Source organism: Bombina bombina, chromosome 8 (assembly GCF_027579735.1).
Source record: "Bombina bombina isolate aBomBom1 chromosome 8, aBomBom1.pri, whole genome shotgun sequence".
Classification (NCBI taxonomy): domain Eukaryota; kingdom Metazoa; phylum Chordata; class Amphibia; order Anura; family Bombinatoridae; genus Bombina; species Bombina bombina.
The window spans coordinates 261157720-261181364 of NC_069506.1; the positions used below are offsets into that span (position 1 = coordinate 261157720).

At 35.2% G+C, this 23645-nt stretch overlaps 1 protein-coding gene across 2 annotated transcripts in view; it reads left to right on the forward strand.

The window, feature by feature from the left end:
* The first annotated feature begins 259 nt into the window (after positions 1-259).
* The window catches only part of LOC128638175 (zonadhesin-like), a 32159-nt gene continuing 8773 nt past the window's right edge, over positions 260-23645 (forward strand). For both annotated transcript variants that reach the window (XM_053690040.1, XM_053690039.1), the window contains exon 1: positions 260-592. The gene's annotated coding sequence lies outside the window, so the exon portion shown is untranslated. The remainder of the gene's footprint in view (positions 593-23645) is intronic.

Genomic DNA, 23645 nt, shown 5'->3' on the forward strand with positions numbered 1-23645 from the left:
TCTCTACAGATGATGATTCCTGGGAACCAGCTACCAACATATCCGCTCCTCGTTTGATATCTCATTTCCACCAAAGACATCCGGATCGTCCTGGGCCTTGAGCCTCTGGAGTGGCTCCTTGGAGGGGGGATTCTGTCAGGATAATGGTTACTTATTTCTCTGCACTGTCCCTTTAAAGCATCCTGCTCTCATTAACATCAACCTATTTAAGGCCCCTCCCAGCATTTTCACATTGCTTAGTATTGAAGTTTGTCTTAAACCTTAACCTGAGCCTGCTCTCTGTAAGATTTACCTTACTACTTCTGTTTGTTGGATTCCTCTACACCTGCTAGCTGGATTTTTGTTGTCATCTCTCCTTCCTGCCTGCTTCTCCCTCAAGAAGATTCAGCTATTTCAAAAGCCTCATTCATACCTTTACCTCTAACTCAGTTTCCCCTGCAGCTCACCGGCCTTGGGATTCAATTTTCACTGAGCTCCACTTCCTCATGCTGTGACGTCATCAGCCAGCTGCTACTGAGCCTCCCTGCTCCCTCTGGCAAGTCGCCATTACAACCCGGTGTTTGCAACTATCATTATAACAGTCCTGTTAGGGGTAAGCCAGTCTCTGTATTTTACTTTGCTGCTATACTCTAAGATTAGTATCTCAGTTGCTGCTGTTATTTTTCTGTGACTTTTATTTTCATTCCCTCATATCCTGCTGTTTTACCATAACTCTGTACACAATAGCAATTGCTTATTTTTTTTCTATGATCATAGTACCATTTTTTCCTTGCTTATTTATTTTTTCCCTCATTAATGGTAAAATCTCAGGTTTATATGTGCATATCCCTGCTGCATTTACTTTCTCACAGTGACTACCCAGACACATGTGGCAGCCATAGGGAATATGCTCAATTACTGCCTGTATATTAAAACATTGCAATAAGGAATAAGGTTTTACATAGCTGCCTAATTCCTAATCTTTGTTTTACCTTATCACTCTGTTGCAAACAACCATACAATTTTTATTGTTTTTTTCATTCCCAGCAGTTGTGGTCCAAATAACTAAGCTGCACACATTTTTTTCTTTCTTAGCTGTGCATGACAGTATTTTATTTAATTTATTTATTGATAGTGTAGTGTTAGGTTTAATTGTAGATAATTGTAGGTAGTTTATTTAATTTATTTATTGATAGTGTAGTGTTAGGTTTAATTGTAGATAATTGTAGGTATTGTATTTAATTAATTTATTGATAGTGTAGTGTTAGGTTTAATTGTAACATAGGTTAGGATTTATTTTACAGGTAATTTTGTAATTATTTTAACTAGGTAACTATTTAATAGTTATTAACTATTTAATAGCTATTGTACCTGGTTAAAATAATTACAAAGTTGCCTGTAAAATAAATATTAATCCTAAAATAGCTACAATATAATTATTATTTATATTTTAGCTATATTAGGGTTTATTTTACAGGTAAGTATTTAGCTTTAAATAGGAATAATTTATTTAATAAGAGTTAATTTATTTCATTAGATTTAAATTATATTTAACTTAGGTGGGTGTTAGGGTTAGACTTAGCTTTAGGGGTTAATACATTTATTATAGTAGCGGTGAGATCCGGTCAGCAGATTAGGGGTTAATAATTGTAGGTAGATGGAGGCGACGTTGGGGGCGGCAAATTAGGGGTTAATAAATATAATATAGGGGTCGGCTGTGTTAGGGGCAGCAGATTAGGGGTACATAGGGATAATGTAGCTGGCGGCGGTGTACGGAGCGGCAGATTAGGGGTTAAAAAAAATATGCAGGTGTCAGCGATAGCGGGGGCGGCAGATTAGGGGTTAATAAATATAATATAGGGGTTGGTGATGTTAGGGGCAGCAGATTAGGGGTACATAGGGATAACGTAGCTGGCGGCGGTATACGGAGCGGCAGATTAGGGGTTAAAACATTTTAATAGAGTGGCAGCGATGTGGGGGGACCTCGGTTTAGGGGTACATAGGTAGTTTATGGGTGTTAGTGTACTTTAGAGCACAGTAGTTAAGAGCTTTATAAACCGGCGTTAGCCCAGAAAGCTCTTAACTACTGACTTTTTTCTGCGGCTGGAGTTTTGTCGTTAGATTTCTAACGCTCACTTCAGCCAAGACTCTAAATACCGGCGTTAGAAAGATCCCATTGAAAAGATAGGATACGCAAATGGTGTAGGAGGATCTGCGGTATGGAAAAGTTGCGGCTGCAAAGTGAGCGTTAGACCCTTTCCTGACTGACTCCAAATACCAGCGGGCGGTAATAACCAGCGTTAGGACCCTCTAACGCTGGTTTTGACGGCTACCGCCCAACTCTAAATCTAGGCCTTAATTAGTTCACTTGCAAAAACAATATATGTATATGCCGCAACAGGTGGACAGTTTTTATATTTGCATACAACAATTATCACTTAAAACTAAAAACTGCTATTAATAACTAGTGATGTCCCGAACTGTTCGCCAGCGAACGGTTCCCTGCGAACATAGCTTGTTCGCGTTCGCCGCCGCGGGCGAACATATGCGATGTTCGATCCGCCCCCTATTTGTCATCATTGAGTAAACTTTGACCCTATATCTCACAGTCTGCAGACACATTACAGCCAATCAGCAGCAGACACTCCCTTCCAGACCCTCCCAGGTCCCGGGCAGCAGCCATTTTAGAATCATTGTGATGCAGCTTTTGAAGAGAGAGGAGGTTTATTGTTGCAGCTCCTGAATTTATTGGGAAATTGATAGCTAGGCTAGTCTATTCAGTCTCCACTAAAGTCCTGAAGGACTCATCTGATCTCTGCTGTAAGGACAGCACCCCAAAAAGCCCTTTTCAGGGCTAAATTTTTTTTATTTATTTTTTTGCATAGAGCTAGAACTCCAGTCATTTTTTTTTTTGCATTTGCCTGCCTGCTACCAGCCTGTGTGTGAGCCTCACAGCATATATTGTGCCAACTTGCTCACTGCCACCACTCATATCTGGTGGTTTAACATTATTTTAAATTTAAAAAAAACCTTTTACATTAGTTTGCTAATTGCAAGTTTAATCTAATTTTATTTTCCATCAGGCCTGTGTGCCAGGCCTACAACAAGCATATACTGTTATTAATTGCTCCTTGCAATCACTAATACTTGTTGTTTTAACATTATTTTAAATTAAAAAAAAAAAACCTTTTACATTAGTTTGCTAATTGCAAGTTTAATCTAATTTTATTTTCCATCAGGCCTGTGTGCCAGGCCTACAGCAACCATATACTGTGATTAATTGCTCTGTGCAACCACTCATACCTGTTGGTTTAACATTATTTAAAAAAAAAAAATGTATATTAGTTTGCTAATTGCAAGTTTAATCCAATTTCATTTTCCATCAGGCCTGTGTGCCAGGCCCACCGCAAGCATATACTGTTATTAATTTCTCTGTGCAACCACTCATATCTGGTGGTTTAACATTATTTTAAATTAAAATAAAAAAAACTTTTACATTAGTTTTCTAATTGCAAGTTTAATCTAATTTAATTTACCATCAGGCCTGTGTGCCAGGCTAACAGCAAGCATATACTGTGATTAATTGCTCTGTGCAATCACTCATACCTGTTGGTTTAACATTATTTAAAAAAAAATAAAAAAAACTTTTACATTAGTTTGCTAGCATATACTGTGATTAATTGCTCTGTGCAACCACTCATACCTGTTGGTTTAACATTATTTAAAAAAAATAAAAAAAACTTTTACATTAGTTTGCTAATTGCAAGTTTAATCTAATTTTATTTTCCATCAGGCCTGTGTGCCAGGCCTACAGCAAGCATATACTGTTATTAATTGCTCTGTGCAACCACTCATATCTGGTGGTTTAACATTATTTTAAATTAAAATAAAAAAACTTTTACATTTGTTTTCTAATTGCAAGTTTAATCTAATTTAATTTACCATCAGGCCTGTGTGCCAGGCTAACAGCAAGCATATACTGTGATTAATTGCTCTGTGCAATCACTCATACCTGTTGGTTTAACATTATTTTAAAAAAAATAAAAAAAACTTTTACATTAGTTTGCTAATTGCAAGTTTAATCTAATTTCATTTTCCATCAGGCCTGTGTGCCAGGCCCACCGCAAGCATATACTGTGATTAATTGCTCTGTGCAACCACTCATACCTGTTGGTTTAACATTATTTAAAAAAAAATAAAAAAAACTTTTACATTAGTTTGCTAATTGCAAGTTTAATCTAATTTCATTTTCCATCAGGCCTGTGTGCCAGGCCCACCGCAAGCATATACTGTGATTAATTGCTCTGTGCAACCACTCATACCTGTTGGTTTAACATTATTTTAAAAAAAATAAAAAAAAACTTTTACATTAGTTTTCTACTTGCAAGTTTAATCTAATTTTATTTTCCATCAGGCCTGTGTGCCAGGCCTACAGCAAGCATATACTGTTATTAATTGCTCTGTGCAACCACTCATATCTGGTGGTTTAACATTATTTTAAATTAAAATAAAAAAAACTTTTACGTTAGTTTGCTAATTGCAAGTTTAATCTAATTTCATTTACCATCAGGCCTTTTGTGCCAGGCCAACAGCAATCATATACTGTGATTAATTGCTCTGTGCAACCACTCATACCTGTTGGTTTAACATTATTTAAAAAAAAAAAAAACTTTTACATTAGTTTGCTAATTGCTAGTTTAATCTAATTTAATTTTCCATCAGGCCTGTGTGCCAGGCCCACCGCAAGCATATACTGTGATTAATTGCTCTGTGCAACCACTCATACCTGTTGGTTTAACATTATTTAAAAAAAAAAAAAAAAAACTTTTACATTAGTTTGTTACTACTTAACACAACCTAGTTGCCATGGGTCCCAGACCGCATGTTTTGTTGTTATACTTTGTCAGGGTAATCATGCAGGCCATATAGACCTCCACCGAAAGGGGGAGTAAGAGTGATTAAACTGCTAAGAAAAGTACTACTTAACACAACCTAGTTACCATGGGTCCCAAACCGTGTGTCTTGTTGTTATACTTTGTCATGGTAATCATGCAGGCCATATAGACCTCCCCCGATAGGAGGAGTTACAGGGATGAAAGTGCTAAGAATAGTACTACTTAACACAACCTAGTTACCATGGGTCCCAAACCGCATGTTTAATTATTATACTTTGTCAGGGTAATTATATATCTATCAAATCTATCTATTTATCTTCTATCGATTATATCTAACTATCAATCTATGTATATCTATCTATCAAATCTATCTATCTCGTGTCCGGACTGTTTTGCAGACACATTACAGCCAATCAGCAGCAGACACTCCCTTCCAGACCCTCCCAGGTCCCGGGCAGCAGCCATTTTAGAATCATTGTGATGCAGCTTTTGAAGAGAGAGGAGGTTTATTGTTGCAGCTCCTGAATTTATTGGGAAATTGATAGCTAGGCTAGTCTATTCAGTCTCCACTAAAGTCCTGAAGGACTCATCTGATCTCTGCTGTAAGGACAGCACCCCAAAAAGCCCTTTTCAGGGCTAAATTTTTTTTATTTATTTTTTTGCATAGAGCTAGAACTCCAGTCATTTTTTTTTTGCATTTGCCTGCCTGCTACCAGCCTGTGTGTGAGCCTCACAGCATATATTGTGCCAACTTGCTCACTGCCACCACTCATATCTGGTGGTTTAACATTATTTTAAATTTAAAAAAAAACTTTTACATTAGTTTGCTAATTGCAAGTTTAATCTAATTTTATTTTCCATCAGGCCTGTGTGCCAGGCCTACAACAAGCATATACTGTTATTAATTGCTCCTTGCAACCACTAATACTTGTTGTTTTAACATTATTTTAAATTAAAAAAAAAAAACCTTTTACATTAGTTTGCTAATTGCAAGTTTAATCTAATTTTATTTTCCATCAGGCCTGTGTGCCAGGCCTACAGCAACCATATACTGTGATTAATTGCTCTGTGCAACCACTCATACCTGTTGGTTTAACATTATTTAAAAAAAAAAAATGTATATTAGTTTGCTAATTGCAAGTTTAATCCAATTTCATTTTCCATCAGGCCTGTGTGCCAGGCCCACCGCAAGCATATACTGTTATTAATTTCTCTGTGCAACCACTCATATCTGGTGGTTTAACATTATTTTAAATTAAAATAAAAAAAACTTTTACATTAGTTTTCTAATTGCAAGTTTAATCTAATTTAATTTACCATCAGGCCTGTGTGCCAGGCTAACAGCAAGCATATACTGTGATTAATTGCTCTGTGCAATCACTCATACCTGTTGGTTTAACATTATTTAAAAAAAAATAAAAAAAACTTTTACATTAGTTTGCTAGCATATACTGTGATTAATTGCTCTGTGCAACCACTCATACCTGTTGGTTTAACATTATTTAAAAAAAATAAAAAAAACTTTTACATTAGTTTGCTAATTGCAAGTTTAATCTAATTTTATTTTCCATCAGGCCTGTGTGCCAGGCCTACAGCAAGCATATACTGTTATTAATTGCTCTGTGCAACCACTCATATCTGGTGGTTTAACATTATTTTAAATTAAAATAAAAAAACTTTTACATTTGTTTTCTAATTGCAAGTTTAATCTAATTTAATTTACCATCAGGCCTGTGTGCCAGGCCAACAGCAAGCATATACTGTGATTAATTGCTCTGTGCAATCACTCATACCTGTTGGTTTAACATTATTTTAAAAAAAATAAAAAAAACTTTTACATTAGTTTGCTAATTGCAAGTTTAATCTAATTTCATTTTCCATCAGGCCTGTGTGCCAGGCCCACCGCAAGCATATACTGTGATTAATTGCTCTGTGCAACCACTCATACCTGTTGGTTTAACATTATTTAAAAAAAAATAAAAAAAACTTTTACATTAGTTTGCTAATTGCAAGTTTAATCTAATTTCATTTTCCATCAGGCCTGTGTGCCAGGCCCACCGCAAGCATATACTGTGATTAATTGCTCTGTGCAACCACTCATACCTGTTGGTTTAACATTATTTTAAAAAAAATAAAAAAAAACTTTTACATTAGTTTTCTACTTGAAAGTTTAATCTAATTTTATTTTCCATCAGGCCTGTGTGCCAGGCCTACAGCAAGCATATACTGTTATTAATTGCTCTGTGCAACCACTCATATCTGGTGGTTTAACATTATTTTAAATTAAAATAAAAAAAACTTTTACGTTAGTTTGCTAATTGCAAGTTTAATCTAATTTCATTTACCATCAGGCCTTTTGTGCCAGGCCAAAAGCAATCATATACTGTGATTAATTGCTCTGTGCAACCACTCATACCTGTTGGTTTAACATTATTTAAAAAAAAAAACTTTTACATTAGTTTGCTAATTGCTAGTTTAATCTAATTTAATTTTCCATCAGGCCTGTGTGCCAGGCCCACCGCAAGCATATACTGTGATTAATTGCTCTGTGCAACCACTCATACCTGTTGGTTTAACATTATTTAAAAAAAAAAAAAAAAACTTTTACATTAGTTTGTTACTACTTAACACAACCTAGTTGCCATGGGTCCCAGACCGCATGTTTTGTTGTTATACTTTGTCAGGGTAATCATGCAGGCCATATAGACCTCCACCGAAAGGGGGAGTAAGAGTGATTAAACTGCTAAGAAAAGTACTACTTAACACAACCTAGTTACCATGGGTCCCAAACCGTGTGTCTTGTTGTTATACTTTGTCATGGTAATCATGCAGGCCATATAGACCTCCCCCGATAGGAGGAGTTACAGGGATGAAAGTGCTAAGAATAGTACTACTTAACACAACCTAGTTACCATGGGTCCCAAACCGCATGTTTAATTATTATACTTTGTCAGGGTAATTATATATCTATCAAATCTATCTATTTATCTTCTATCGATTATATCTAACTATCAATCTATGTATATCTATCTATCAAATCTATCTATCTCGTGTCCGGACTGTTTTGCAGACACATTACAGCCAATCAGCAGCAGACACTCCCTTCCAGACCCTCCCAGGTCCCGGGCAGCAGCCATTTTAGAATCATTGTGATGCAGCTTTTGAAGAGAGAGGAGGTTTATTGTTGCAGCTCCTGAATTTATTGGGAAATTGATAGCTAGGCTAGTCTATTCAGTCTCCACTAAAGTCCTGAAGGACTCATCTGATCTCTGCTGTAAGGACAGCACCCCAAAAAGCCCTTTTCAGGGCTAAATTTTTTTTATTTTATTTTTTGCACAGAGCTAGAACTCCAGTCATTTTTTTTTTGCATTTGCCTGCCTGCTACCAGCCTGTGTGTGAGCCTCACAGCATATATTGTGCCAACTTGCTCACTGCCACCACTCATATCTGGTGGTTTAACATTATTTTAAATTTAAAAAAAAACTTTTACATTAGTTTGCTAATTGCAAGTTTAATCTAATTTTATTTTCCATCAGGCCTGTGTGCCAGGCCTACAACAAGCATATACTGTTATTAATTGCTCCTTGCAACCACTAATACTTGTTGTTTTAACATTATTTTAAATTAAAAAAAAAAAAACCTTTTACATTAGTTTGCTAATTGCAAGTTTAATCTAATTTTATTTTCCATCAGGCCTGTGTGCCAGGCCTACAGCAACCATATACTGTGATTAATTGCTCTGTGCAACCACTCATACCTGTTGGTTTAACATTATTTAAAAAAAAAAATGTATATTAGTTTGCTAATTGCAAGTTTAATCCAATTTCATTTTCCATCAGGCCTGTGTGCCAGGCCCACCGCAAGCATATACTGTTATTAATTTCTCTGTGCAACCACTCATATCTGGTGGTTTAACATTATTTTAAATTAAAATAAAAAAAACTTTTACATTAGTTTTCTAATTGCAAGTTTAATCTAATTTAATTTACCATCAGGCCTGTGTGCCAGGCTAACAGCAAGCATATACTGTGATTAATTGCTCTGTGCAATCACTCATACCTGTTGGTTTAACATTATTTAAAAAAAAATAAAAAAAACTTTTACATTAGTTTGCTAGCATATACTGTGATTAATTGCTCTGTGCAACCACTCATACCTGTTGGTTTAACATTATTTAAAAAAAATAAAAAAAACTTTTACATTAGTTTGCTAATTGCAAGTTTAATCTAATTTTATTTTCCATCAGGCCTGTGTGCCAGGCCTACAGCAAGCATATACTGTTATTAATTGCTCTGTGCAACCACTCATATCTGGTGGTTTAACATTATTTTAAATTAAAATAAAAAAACTTTTACATTTGTTTTCTAATTGCAAGTTTAATCTAATTTAATTTACCATCAGGCCTGTGTGCCAGGCTAACAGCAAGCATATACTGTGATTAATTGCTCTGTGCAACCACTCATACCTGTTGGTTTAACATTATTTAAAAAAAAATAAAAAAAACTTTTACATTAGTTTGCTAATTGCAAGTTTAATCTAATTTCATTTTCCATCAGGCCTGTGTGCCAGGCCCACCGCAAGCATATACTGTGATTAATTGCTCTGTGCAACCACTCATACCTGTTGGTTTAACATTATTTTAAAAAAAATTAAAAAAAACTTTTACATTAGTTTTCTACTTGCAAGTTTAATCTAATTTTATTTTCCATCAGGCCTGTGTGCCAGGCCTACAGCAAGCATATACTGTTATTAATTGCTCTGTGCAACCACTCATATCTGGTGGTTTAACATTATTTTAAATTAAAATAAAAAAAACTTTTACGTTAGTTTGCTAATTGCAAGTTTAATCTAATTTCATTTACCATCAGGCCTTTTGTGCCAGGCCAACAGCAATCATATACTGTGATTAATTGCTCTGTGCAACCACTCATACCTGTTGGTTTAACATTATTTAAAAAAAAAAAAAAACTTTTACATTAGTTTGCTAATTGCTAGTTTAATCTAATTTAATTTTCCATCAGGCCTGTGTGCCAGGCCCACCGCAAGCATATACTGTGATTAATTGCTCTGTGCAACCACTCATACCTGTTGGTTTAACATTATTTAAAAAAAAAAAAAAAAAACTTTTACATTAGTTTGTTACTACTTAACACAACCTAGTTGCCATGGGTCCCAGACCGCATGTTTTGTTGTTATACTTTGTCAGGGTAATCATGCAGGCCATATAGACCTCCACCGAAAGGGGGAGTAAGAGTGATTAAACTGCTAAGAAAAGTACTACTTAACACAACCTAGTTACCATGGGTCCCAAACCGTGTGTCTTGTTGTTATACTTTGTCATGGTAATCATGCAGGCCATATAGACCTCCCCCGATAGGAGGAGTTACAGGGATGAAAGTGCTAAGAATAGTACTACTTAACACAACCTAGTTACCATGGGTCCCAAACCGCATGTTTAATTATTATACTTTGTCAGGGTAATTATATATCTATCAAATCTATCTATTTATCTTCTATCGATTATATCTAACTATCAATCTATGTATATCTATCTATCAAATCTATCTATCTCGTGTCCGGACTGTTTTGCAGACACATTACAGCCAATCAGCAGCAGACACTCCCTTCCAGACCCTCCCAGGTCCCGGGCAGCAGCCATTTTAGAATCATTGTGATGCAGCTTTTGAAGAGAGAGGAGGTTTATTGTTGCAGCTCCTGAATTTATTGGGAAATTGATAGCTAGGCTAGTCTATTCAGTCTCCACTAAAGTCCTGAAGGACTCATCTGATCTCTGCTGTAAGGACAGCACCCCAAAAAGCCCTTTTCAGGGCTAAATTTTTTTTATTTATTTTTTTGCATAGAGCTAGAACTCCAGTCATTTTTTTTTTGCATTTGCCTGCCTGCTACCAGCCTGTGTGTGAGCCTCACAGCATATATTGTGCCAACTTGCTCACTGCCACCACTCATATCTGGTGGTTTAACATTATTTTAAATTTAAAAAAAAACTTTTACATTAGTTTGCTAATTGCAAGTTTAATCTAATTTTATTTTCCATCAGGCCTGTGTGCCAGGCCTACAACAAGCATATACTGTTATTAATTGCTCCTTGCAACCACTAATACTTGTTGTTTTAACATTATTTTAAATTAAAAAAAAAAAACTTTTACATTAGTTTGCTAATTGCAAGTTTAATCTAATTTTATTTTCCATCAGGCCTGTGTGCCAGGCCTACAGCAACCATATACTGTGATTAATTGCTCTGTGCAACCACTCATACCTGTTGGTTTAACATTATTTAAAAAAAAAAAATGTATATTAGTTTGCTAATTGCAAGTTTAATCCAATTTCATTTTCCATCAGGCCTGTGTGCCAGGCCCACCGCAAGCATATACTGTTATTAATTTCTCTGTGCAACCACTCATATCTGGTGGTTTAACATTATTTTAAATTAAAATAAAAAAACTTTTACATTAGTTTTCTAATTGCAAGTTTAATCTAATTTTTTTTACCATCAGGCCTGTGTGCCAGGCTAACAGCAAGCATATACTGTGATTAATTGCTCTGTGCAATCACTCATACCTGTTGGTTTAACATTATTTAAAAAGAAATAAAAAAAACTTTTACATTAGTTTGCTAATTGCAAGTTTAATCTAATTTCATTTTCCATCAGGCCTGTGTGCCAGGCCCACCGCAAGCATATACTGTGATTAATTGCTCTGTGCAACCACTCATACCTGTTGGTTTAACATTATTTAAAAAAAATAAAAAAAACTTTTACATTAGTTTGCTAATTGCAAGTTTAATCTAATTTCATTTTCCATCAGGCCTGTGTGCCAGGCCCACCGCAAGCATATACTGTGATTAATTGCTCTGTGAAACCACTCATACCTGTTGGTTTAACATTATTTAAAAAAAAATAAAAAAATCTTTTACATTAGTTTTCTACTTGCAAGTTTAATCTAATTTTATTTTCCATCAGGCCTGTGTGCCAGGCCTACAGCAAGCATATACTGTTATTAATTGCTCTGTGCAACCACTCATATCTGGTGGTTTAACATTATTTTAAATTAAAATAAAAAAACTTTTACATTAGTTTGCTAATTGCAAGTTTAATCTAATTTCATTTACCATCAGGCCTGTGTGCCAGGCCAACAGCAATCATATACTGTGATTAATTGCTCTGTGCAACCACTCATACCTGTTGGTTTAACATTATTTAAAAAAAAAAATGTATATTAGTTTGCTAATTGCAAGTTTAATCCAATTTCATTTTCCATCAGGCCTGTGTGCCAGGCCCACCGCAAGCATATACTGTGATTAATTGCTCTGTGTAACCACTCATACCTGTTGGTTTAACATTATTTTAAAAAAAATAAAAAAAACTTTTACATTAGTTTGCTAATTGCAAGTTTAATCTAATTTTATTTTCCATCAGGCCTGTGTGCCAGGCCTACAGCAAGCATATACTGTTATTAATTGCTCTGTGCAACCACTCATATCTGGTGGTTTAACATTATTTTAAATTAAAATAAAAAAACTTTTACATTTGTTTTCTAATTGCAAGTTTAATCTAATTTAATTTACCATCAGGCCTGTGTGCCAGGCTAACAGCAAGCATATACTGTGATTAATTGCTCTGTGCAATCACTCATACCTGTTGGTTTAACATTATTTTAAAAAAAATAAAAAAAACTTTTACATTAGTTTGCTAATTGCAAGTTTAATCTAATTTCATTTTCCATCAGGCCTGTGTGCCAGGCCCACCGCAAGCATATACTGTGATTAATTGCTCTGTGCAACCACTCATACCTGTTGGTTTAACATTATTTTAAAAAAAAATAAAAAAAACTTTTACATTAGTTTGCTAATTGCAAGTTTAATCTAATTTCATTTTCCATCAGGCCTGTGTGCCAGGCCCACCGCAAGCATATACTGTGATTAATTGCTCTGTGCAACCACTCATACCTGTTGGTTTAACATTATTTTAAAAAAAATAAAAAAAAACTTTTACATTAGTTTTCTACTTGAAAGTTTAATCTAATTTTATTTTCCATCAGGCCTGTGTGCCAGGCCTACAGCAAGCATATACTGTTATTAATTGCTCTGTGCAACCACTCATATCTGGTGGTTTAACATTATTTTAAATTAAAATAAAAAAAACTTTTACGTTAGTTTGCTAATTGCAAGTTTAATCTAATTTCATTTACCATCAGGCCTTTTGTGCCAGGCCAACAGCAATCATATACTGTGATTAATTGCTCTGTGCAACCACTCATACCTGTTGGTTTAACATTATTTAAAAAAAAAAAAAACTTTTACATTAGTTTGCTAATTGCTAGTTTAATCTAATTTAATTTTCCATCAGGCCTGTGTGCCAAGCCCACCGCAAGCATATACTGTGATTAATTGCTCTGTGCAACCACTCATACCTGTTGGTTTAACATTATTTAAAAAAAAAAAAAAAAACTTTTACATTAGTTTGTTACTACTTAACACAACCTAGTTGCCATGGGTCCCAGACCGCATGTTTTGTTGTTATACTTTGTCAGGGTAATCATGCAGGCCATATAGACCTCCACCGAAAGGGGGAGTAAGAGTGATTAAACTGCTAAGAAAAGTACTACTTAACACAACCTAGTTACCATGGGTCCCAAACCGTGTGTCTTGTTGTTATACTTTGTCATGGTAATCATGCAGGCCATATAGACCTCCCCCGATAGGAGGAGTTACAGGGATGAAAGTGCTAAGAATAGTACTACTTAACACAACCTAGTTACCATGGGTCCCAAACCGCATGTTTAATTATTATACTTTGTCAGGGTAATTATATATCTATCAAATCTATCTATTTATCTTCTATCGATTATATCTAACTATCAATCTATGTATATCTATCTATCAAATCTATCTATCTCGTGTCCGGACTGTTTTGCAGACACATTACAGCCAATCAGCAGCAGACACTCCCTTCCAGACCCTCCCAGGTCCCGGGCAGCAGCCATTTTAGAATCATTGTGATGCAGCTTTTGAAGAGAGAGGAGGTTTATTGTTGCAGCTCCTGAATTTATTGGGAAATTGATAGCTAGGCTAGTCTATTCAGTCTCCACTAAAGTCCTGAAGGACTCATCTGATCTCTGCTGTAAGGACAGCACCCCAAAAAGCCCTTTTCAGGGCTAAATTTTTTTTATTTTATTTTTTGCATAGAGCTAGAACTCCAGTCATTTTTTTTTTTGCATTTGCCTGCCTGCTACCAGCCTGTGTGTGAGCCTCACAGCATATATTGTGCCAACTTGCTCACTGCCACCACTCATATCTGGTGGTTTAACATTATTTTAAATTTAAAAAAAAACTTTTACATTAGTTTGCTAATTGCAAGTTTAATCTAATTTTATTTTCCATCAGGCCTGTGTGCCAGGCCTACAACAAGCATATACTGTTATTAATTGCTCCTTGCAACCACTAATACTTGTTGTTTTAACATTATTTTAAATTAAAAAAAAAAAAACCTTTTACATTAGTTTGCTAATTGCAAGTTTAATCTAATTTTATTTTCCATCAGGCCTGTGTGCCAGGCCTACAGCAACCATATACTGTGATTAATTGCTCTGTGCAACCACTCATACCTGTTGGTTTAACATTATTTAAAAAAAAAATGTATATTAGTTTGCTAATTGCAAGTTTAATCCAATTTCATTTTCCATCAGGCCTGTGTGCCAGGCCCACCGCAAGCATATACTGTTATTAATTTCTCTGTGCAACCACTCATATCTGGTGGTTTAACATTATTTTAAATTAAAATAAAAAAAACTTTTACATTAGTTTTCTAATTGCAAGTTTAATCTAATTTAATTTACCATCAGGCCTGTGTGCCAGGCTAACAGCAAGCATATACTGTGATTAATTGCTCTGTGCAATCACTCATACCTGTTGGTTTAACATTATTTAAAAAAAAATAAAAAAAACTTTTACATTAGTTTGCTAGCATATACTGTGATTAATTGCTCTGTGCAACCACTCATACCTGTTGGTTTAACATTATTTAAAAAAAATAAAAAAAACTTTTACATTAGTTTGCTATTTGCAAGTTTAATCTAATTTTATTTTCCATCAGGCCTGTGTGCCAGGCCTACAGCAAGCATATACTGTTATTAATTGCTCTGTGCAACCACTCATATCTGGTGGTTTAACATTATTTTAAATTAAAATAAAAAAACTTTTACATTTGTTTTCTAATTGCAAGTTTAATCTAATTTAATTTACCATCAGGCCTGTGTGCCAGGCTAACAGCAAGCATATACTGTGATTAATTGCTCTGTGCAACCACTCATACCTGTTGGTTTAACATTATTTAAAAAAAAATAAAAAAAACTTTTACATTAGTTTGCTAATTGCAAGTTTAATCTAATTTCATTTTCCATCAGGCCTGTGTGCCAGGCCCACCGCAAGCATATACTGTGATTAATTGCTCTGTGCAACCACTCATACCTGTTGGTTTAACATTATTTTAAAAAAAATAAAAAAAAACTTTTACATTAGTTTTCTACTTGCAAGTTTAATCTAATTTTATTTTCCATCAGGCCTGTGTGCCAGGCCTACAGCAAGCATATACTGTTATTAATTGCTCTGTGCAACCACTCATATCTGGTGGTTTAACATTATTTTAAATTAAAATAAAAAAAACTTTTACGTTAGTTTGCTAATTGCAAGTTTAATCTAATTTCATTTACCATCAGGCCTTTTGTGCCAGGCCAACAGCAATCATATACTGTGATTAATTGCTCTGTGCAACCACTCATACCTGTTGGTTTAACATTATTTAAAAAAAAAAAAAAACTTTTACATTAGTTTGCTAATTGCTAGTTTAATCTAATTTAATTTTCCATCAGGCCTGTGTGCCAGGCCCACCGCAAGCATATACTGTGATTAATTGCTCTGTGCAACCACTCATACCTGTTGGTTTAACATTATTTAAAAAAAAAAAAAAAAAACTTTTACATTAGTTTGTTACTACTTAACACAACCTAGTTGCCATGGGTCCCAGACCGCATGTTTTGTTGTTATACTTTGTCAGGGTAATCATGCAGGCCATATAGACCTCCACCGAAAGGGGGAGTAAGAGTGATTAAACTGCTAAGAAAAGTACTACTTAACACAACCTAGTTACCATGGGTCCCAAACCGTGTGTCTTGTTGTTATACTTTGTCATGGTAATCATGCAGGCCATATAGACCTCCCCCGATAGGAGGAGTTACAGGGATGAAAGTGCTAAGAATAGTACTACTTAACACAACCTAGTTACCATGGGTCCCAAACCGCATGTTTAATTATTATACTTTGTCAGGGTAATTATATATCTATCAAATCTATCTATTTATCTTCTATCGATTATATCTAACTATCAATCTATGTATATCTATCTATCAAATCTATCTATCTCGTGTCCGGACTGTTTTGCAGACACATTACAGCCAATCAGCAGCAGACACTCCCTTCCAGACCCTCCCAGGTCCCGGGCAGCAGCCATTTTAGAATCATTGTGATGCAGCTTTTGAAGAGAGAGGAGGTTTATTGTTGCAGCTCCTGAATTTATTGGGAAATTGATAGCTAGGCTAGTCTATTCAGTCTCCACTAAAGTCCTGAAGGACTCATCTGATCTCTGCTGTAAGGACAGCACCCCAAAAAGCCCTTTTCAGGGCTAAATTTTTTTTATTTATTTTTTTGCATAGAGCTAGAACTCCAGTCATTTTTTTTTTGCATTTGCCTGCCTGCTACCAGCCTGTGTGTGAGCCTCACAGCATATATTGTGCCAACTTGCTCACTGCCACCACTCATATCTGGTGGTTTAACATTATTTTAAATTTAAAAAAAAACTTTTACATTAGTTTGCTAATTGCAAGTTTAATCTAATTTTATTTTCCATCAGGCCTGTGTGCCAGGCCTACAACAAGCATATACTGTTATTAATTGCTCCTTGCAACCACTAATACTTGTTGTTTTAACATTATTTTAAATTAAAAAAAAAAAAACTTTTACATTAGTTTGCTAATTGCAAGTTTAATCTAATTTTATTTTCCATCAGGCCTGTGTGCCAGGCCTACAGCAACCATATACTGTGATTAATTGCTCTGTGCAACCACTCATACCTGTTGGTTTAACATTATTTAAAAAAAAAAAATGTATATTAGTTTGCTAATTGCAAGTTTAATCCAATTTCATTTTCCATCAGGCCTGTGTGCCAGGCCCACCGCAAGCATATACTGTTATTAATTTCTCTGTGCAACCACTCATATCTGGTGGTTTAACATTATTTTAAATTAAAATAAAAAAACTTTTACATTAGTTTTCTAATTGCAAGTTTAATCTAACTTTTTTTACCATCAGGCCTGTGTGCCAGGCTAACAGCAAGCATATACTGTGATTAATTGCTCTGTGCAATCACTCATACCTGTTGGTTTAACATTATTTAAAAAGAAATAAAAAAAACTTTTACATTAGTTTGCTAATTGCAAGTTTAATCTAATTTCATTTTCCATCAGGCCTGTGTGCCAGGCCCACCGCAAGCATATACTGTGATTAATTGCTCTGTGCAACCACTCATACCTGTTGGTTTAACATTATTTAAAAAAAATAAAAAAAACTTTTACATTAGTTTGCTAATTGCAAGTTTAATCTAATTTCATTTTCCATCAGGCCTGTGTGCCAGGCCCACCGCAAGCATATACTGTGATTAATTGCTCTGTGAAACCACTCATACCTGTTGGTTTAACATTATTTAAAAAAAAATAAAAAAATCTTTTACATTAGTTTTCTACTTGCAAGTTTAATCTAATTTTATTTTCCATCAGGCCTGTGTGCCAGGCCTACAGCAAGCATATACTGTTATTAATTGCTCTGTGCAACCACTCATATCTGGTGGTTTAACATTATTTTAAATTAAAATAAAAAAAACTTTTACATTAGTTTGCTAATTGCAAGTTTAATCTAATTTCATTTACCATCAGGCCTGTGTGCCAGGCCAACAGCAATCATATACTGTGATTAATTGCTCTGTGCAACCACTCATACCTGTTGGTTTAACATTATTTAAAAAAAAAAATGTATATTAGTTTGCTAATTGCAAGTTTAATCCAATTTCATTTTCCATCAGGCCTGTGTGCCAGGCCCACCGCAAGCATATACTGTGATTAATTGCTCTGTGTAACCACTCATACCTGTTGGTTTAACATTATTTTAAAAAAAATAAAAAAAACTTTTACATTAGTTTGCTAATTGCAAGTTTAGTCTAATTTCAATTTCCATCAGGCCTGTGTGCCAGGCCCCCCCCCCCCCCCCGCAAGCATATACTGTGATTAATTGCTCTGTGCAACCACTCATACCTGTTGGTTTAACATTATTTAAAAAAAATAAAAAAAACTTTTACATTAGTTTGCTAATTGCAAGTTTAATCTAATTTTATTTTCCATCAGGCCTGTGTGCCAGGCCTACAGCAAGCATATACTGTTATTAATTGCTCTGTGCAACCACTCATATCTGGTGGTTTAACATTATTTTAAATTAAAATAAAAAAACTTTTACATTTGTTTTCTAATTGCAAGTTTAATCTAATTTAATTTACCATCAGGCCTGTGTGCCAGGCTAACAGCAAGCATATACTGTGATTAATTGCTCTGTGCAATCACTCATACCTGTTGGTTTAACATTATTTTAAAAAAAATAAAAAAAACTTTTACATTAGTTTGCTAATTTCAAGTTTAATCTAATTTCATTTTCCATCAGGCCTTTGTCAGGGTAATTATATATCTATCAAATCTATCTATTTATCTTCTATCGATTATATCTAACTATCAATCTATGTATATCTATCTATCAAATCTATCTATCTCGTGTCCGGACTGTTTTGAGACAGCCACTTTTTTTTGACAAATTTGAAGTACCAATCATCTTCTTCCATCTCCCTGTTCCAAATATGCAGGCCATATAGACCTCCCCCGATAGGGGGAGTAACAGGTAGTAGTAAACTGCTAAGAATAGTACTACTTAACACACCACGGGTGCCAGACCGCATGTCTTATTGTTATACTCTGTCAGAGAAATTATATATCTTTCAAATCTATATATTTATCTATCAAATCTATCTAACTATCAATCGTATCTATCAAATGTATATTGCATCTATTGATCGATGTAATTCGCATCTATAAAATGTATATTGCATCTTTTGATCAATGTAATTCGTATCTATCAAATGTATATTGCATCTTTGGATCGATAACATTCGTATCTATCAAATGGATATTGCATCTATTGATCTATGTAATTCATATCTATCAAATGTATATTGCATCTATTGATCTATGTAATTTGTATGGATCATATGTATATTGCATCAATTGAGCTATGTAATCTATGTATCTATCTATCAAATCTATCTCGTGGTTGTGCAAATGGACTGTTTGCGGTTGTTTGCGGTGCGTTACACTTGGAGTTTGGTCTGTCGCTGTGAAGCGGGCATAACCCTTACACTACCTTATCGATACGACATCATAACTGATGTTTTAAAGCACGTTATTGCAAACAATTTATTAATCTTAGGTGATTTAGGCCCTTTATGGGTTAAAAGCAGACTGTGCATCAACTATGTAATTTTCCATGGGAGTTTTGACATGGATCCCCCTCCCGCATGCCACAGTCCAGGTGTTAGTACCCTTGAAACAACTTTTCCATCACTATTGTGGCCATAAAGAGTCCTTGTGGGTTTTAAAGTTCTCCTGCCTATTGAAGTCAATGGCGGTTCGCGAGGTTCGCGAACAATAGTGGAAGTTTGAGTCCGCCGTTCGCGAACCGAAATTTTTAAGTTCGCGATATCACTATTAATAACACACATACTTAAAACATGCTGTTGACTTTAAAATACAGTTATAAAAAATAACACTACAAAATACCTCTGTACAACGTCTGATTTCCCAGCTAAGAAACAGAAAGAAAAATGCACCAAGGTTGATACACACACACAAGCTCATATCATCTCGCATACCAGGAATTCACTCCCTTTTTCCTTCCTTTCCTTCTCAGGAAAACATATATTTCATAGCATCCCAAAGACATATAAAAATACAATAAGATTAACTTTCCACCAAATTTAAAATGTATTTGAAAGTGCCCGAATCTGCAAGAAATGGCCATTTTCCAGGTGATTGAGACATTTTTCAAACAAAATAATACATTCTCTCTTTTTTTTTTTTAAAGTAAATCTTTTACACGTCATACAAGACACAGTGAAAACCGACAGACCACCACACGACACATCAAATGCACAAAATCTACATTTTGTTACTGCAAACAAAGAGAGAAAGAGTTTTACAAACAGAGCTGCTGTAACAGTTTTTTTCTGTTCTCTGAATATGTGACCCTGTGTGTGCCCTCGGTGGCCCCCCTTCCTTACCCTCAACATTCTTTAACACAGAGTTTTCTCTTTGAATCTACACAGCAGTGCTTATTGACAGTTTTTTTTTAAGATCCCCCTCCCTTTCTCGAGTGGATGTCACGTCATAAAAGACACAGTGAAAACCGACAGACCATCACACGACACATCAAATGCACAAAATCTACATTTTGTTACTGCAAACAAAGAGAGAAAGAGTTTTACAAACAGAGCTGCTGTAACAGTTTTTTTCTGTTCTCTGAATATGTGACCCTGTGTGTGCGCTCGGTGGCCCCCCTTCTTTACCCTCAACATTCTTTAACACAGAGTTTTCTCTTTGAATCTACACAGCAGTGCTTACTGACAGTTTTTTTATGATCCCCCTCCCTTTCTCTAGTGGATGTCTCTGCCTGAAATGTTTCTGTCTTTAACAGAAACTGTTAACCCTTTTGTAGACATTAAATATGTAATCTTCTCTGTGCATTATTATCTATGAGCAGACCCTATTTCCACAACACAATAATAGCAGCAATGATAAAATGCACAGCCACTTAATAATGTCTAAGCACAGCACAGCACAGCACAATTTTATAGCAATAAAAGCAAGCAAGCAAATAGTATTTTTATTTCCAGTGATAAGTAACAAAAAGTCTACTATAGGAATGGATATGGACAACTTCAACACAAGTGGGACTCAAACCCACTTATCACAAAGCGATGCCAGCTTGCCCGGGTGACTGATAACCTCCGTCAACTGCATGCTAATTTTTATCTTGCATGCTTCAACAGACAGGACTACAATACCTGTCTAGAGGGATTTGTCACACATGCCGACAGGACTAAGACCCTTCGCACAAACCCTGCTTCTTTCTTTACTGCAGGAAGAAGGAATCCCTTTTAACCCTTTATCATATATTACCAACACCTATTACAAAAAAATAAAACCAACTAAATTTAGGTTCAGATTCACAGAGGGAAAGTAGAGTAAAAAAACACTCATCCACTTACCCTGTGTAAATCCCACGAGCTGACACCAGAAACTGTTAGGCGTTGTTTTCATGAGGGGGGTGTCAGTTCAGAACAGGGCATCGGGCACACCGTACCAACTGGAAATTAATACATTATTTGTTCAGGATATCCATAAGAATAGAATTCAGACCACGCAGCAATGAGTCTAAAAACAATTCTGTTTATTGTAAGACACACAACATGTCTTATAGACAGCAAGTACAGCATACAGGGTTAACTTGATGACACGTTATGACTGCGTCATATCATACCATATTTCATGAACAAAAGAAGCTTATTAAAATATATGAGAGAAAGAAGAGTATGAAGGAGTATTTCTGATAACAGTAGCAAAGATACATCTGTGCACCTATTTCAGCTTCAAGCAAGGTCATTTGGGCCTCTTACCTAGATAACGGACTTCTGGGTGTCTTGCCAGGAACCTTTGCAAGGCCAATATTACTAATACAATTCTTACTAACATCAGCATATTTCTCACTACATAATAACTGCTATAATAAAAGATTCATTAGACAAGATGGATGCCTAAGACAAAATTGCGGCGAAGAACAAGATGGTGCTAGTCATGCTAACAATTCCTAACACCCCTAAACCTTTACATCGCAATAAACCTATTTAACTTATTAACCTTTTAAACCGCCAAAACCCACAACGCAAATAACTATTTCAATAACTAAGTACAGTACACTAACCTAACACCCCTTACCTAACACCCCCTAACCTAACAACCCCTAACCTAACACCCCATTAAATAAACCCAAATTACCTAAACTAATACATTCTAAAGTTACAAAAAATAAAAAATAAATAAGTTTACAAAAAATTAAAAAAGCTAAAATTATTGAATATAAAAAAATCAAATTACCAAATTAAAAAAAATTAAACCTAATCCCTATTTAAAAAAAAAAACACCCCCTGCTCTAAAAGGGCTTTTTGCAGGGCATTGTCCCAAGATAATCAGCTCTTTTACAAAAAATATACAAAGTCCAACCTAACATTAAACCCACCAAAATAAAAGAACCTAACACTAAAAACCTAAACTACCCATTGCCCTGAAAAGGGCATTTGTTTGGGCATTGCCCTTAAAAGGGCATTTAGCTATTTTTTTGCCCATCCCTAATCTAAATAAAACAAATCCCCCCAAAAAACCCTTAAAAAATCCTAAATCTAACCCCCAGGTTGGTACTCACGGTTCCTGAAGTCCGGCGGAGAAGGTCCTGTTCCAGGCTGTGATGTCTTCATCCAAGCGCAAACTCTTCTTCTTCCAGGAACATCCTTCTCCGCCGGACTTTTAAGGGCAATGCCCAAACAAATGCCCTTTTCGGGCAATGGGTAGTTTAGGTTTTTTTAGTGGTAGATTCTTTTATTTTGGAGGGTGGGGGGTTTAATGTTAGGTGGGACTTTGTATATTTTTGTAAAAGAGCTGATTATCTTGGGGCAATGCCCTGCAAAAAGCCCTTTTAAGGGCTACTGAAAGTTTATTATTAGAGTAGGGGTGTTTTTATTTTGGGGGGTCTTTTTATTTTAATAGGGATTAGGCTTAATTTTGTTATATTTGGTCATTTGATTTCTTTATTTTCTGTAAACCTATTTTTTTTTTTATTTTTTGTAACTTTAGAATGTATTAGTTTAGGTAATTTGGGTTTATTTAATGGGGTGTTAGGTTAGGGGTTGTTAGGTTAGGGGGTGTTAGGTTAGGGGTTGTTAGGTTAGGGGTTGTTAGGTTAGTGTACTGTACTTAGTTATTTAAATAGTTATTTGCGTTGTGGGCTTTGCAGTTTAAAGGGTTAATAAGTTAAATAGGTTTATTGCAATGTAAGGGTTTTTCGGGTTTAGGGGTTAATAAGGTAAATAGGTTTATTGCGATGGAGGGGTTTTGCGGTTTAGGGGTTAATAGGGTAAATAGGTTTTTTTGCGATGTAGGGATTTTGTGGTTTAGGGGTTAATAGGGAAAATAGGTTTATTGCGATGTATGGATTTTGCGGTTTAGGAGATAATACTTTGTGTAGGATTTTTTTTTTGTTATATTTCGTGCGGGCTGTGTTTTTTTTTAATACTTGATGCAGGCGGTTAGTTTTTAAAAAAAATACTTTAATGTTGGCGATTAGGTGTTGCTTTTGTAATGCTCTGTTTGCCTTTGCTGCATCCCGGTGGATTCCGAAAATGGCAGGGTGGTGAAAGCATTATTTACTCATTCATCCAAACTACATACATACTACAGTCCCCTTACTGACAGCTCTTAAAGGGCCCATTTTTGCTCTGCTTAAAGGGACACAAAACCCCAATTTTTTTCTTTCGCGATTTAGAAAGAGCATGCAATT